The sequence below is a fragment of the Epinephelus moara genome, chromosome 20 (genome assembly GCF_006386435.1).
Source record: "Epinephelus moara isolate mb chromosome 20, YSFRI_EMoa_1.0, whole genome shotgun sequence".
Lineage (NCBI taxonomy): Eukaryota > Metazoa > Chordata > Actinopteri > Perciformes > Serranidae > Epinephelus > Epinephelus moara.
This window is the reverse complement of record NC_065525.1, coordinates 13,290,430-13,292,052: the sequence shown is the minus strand read 5'-3', so window position 1 is coordinate 13,292,052 and position 1,623 is coordinate 13,290,430.

Genomic DNA, 1,623 nt, shown 5'->3' with positions numbered 1-1,623 from the left:
TTTCCTCCTCTCTCCACCACGCTCACTTGTTCCCCACCTTGTCTCTCTGGCTGCCATGCTTTCCTCTCCTGCACTTCCTGCTGTACACCTCATTGAAATATGAGTTCATAGATGAATTTCAGGAGGAGCTGTGGCACCTTGGTGCAGAGACGAGGCTAATGAGAGGCAATTACCAAGATGCAGAACACACTAATGGACTTTTACTGTCGTTTGTCTCCAGCTGATTTTGCTCCTTTGGCAAGACAGGGAAGTGAGAAAGGGAGTGAGGGTGAGCCACAAGGAAACTTTTCAGTGTCTTCCTCAAGATGGAAAGTCGTGGTTTTTCTTTAAAACTCACACATTTTAACACATGGAAAAAGTAATGTGTTGATCCACAAGTGAACACAATTTTGAGGCAATTCCGCCAATGATATTCACCGCCCAATCAGAAAGACATCTCAAACTGGGAAGGGCAAAAATAAAACTGCAACCAAGGCATTACACAACAGCCGTTATCAGCAATAACTTAAATTGTATGGCTCGAAGCCGGGGTGTATTTAACCTTGCAATGGTCAGTGAACAGCAGTTAGCAACAGCAATAACAGTTTGGATAACCTTTGAAATGACAGGCTAACATAGAATGACTGCAAATAAGTTAATGAAATAGATGACTTTAATGTTTATAGAATTGGGACGGCAATTATCTATTAATCAAGACAAATATATTTGTAAAGTCAAATATCACTTGCAATGCCTCATTAGGCTTTCTACATCAGCAGTGGTTTCCAACAAAGGCTAAATTCAGTGATTTAAAAAAATCAAAACAAACTCAACAGTAAAAGAAAATTGCACGGTAGAGTGGATTCAAAAGAAAGAATCCCCTGGGGGTGCAGTACGACCATGGGTGGGGAAAAAGTCTATTACAAACATGAAAAGGAAGTTGGAACAATGAGCGGTTACAAAAACAGTGGGAGAATTTCAATTAAAGTCCAACAGTGGGATCATTACAAGTCTGAAATTGATTTAGCAAGACCAGTGTAAGTCCAATACCATTATAAAAAAATATTAACCTTCTCCTGATTTATTTACTTGTATAATTGTCTATTTGATTTTGTGCTTTCCACTATGAGGTTTTGCACACAGCCTCTTTCCAACAAACGTGTAATACCTTGATATATTCGATGGTGCACAATATACTGATGGTGTCAGGCTAATGTGAAACATCAATACATTCACATACATAAGACATAACACAAAAGACACATTTACATTCATATTACACTCATTCATTTTAGACTCTTATTCTGACCACCCACCCCCTGAAAACAACACACACACACGCACACACACACACGCACACACACGCGGCTTTAAACATCTGCTCTCTCTGCCAGTTTGTTCTTGTGAAACGAGCAGCCTCACTCACAAATTCCACAAGATTGAGACAAGTCGGAGTTGATCAACTAAAATCTCTTAAAACTGGATTTAGAACTGCATTTGAGCACCACAGCTCTGCTTCTTACACCAGAGAGGTACGTCTATTTTACAATTTATCCTGTCACTCCCACACTGTGCTTCTCAACATGAGCGTAACACGCTATGTAAAAGACCACTATTTTTATGATTTAAAAAATATATTCCCCA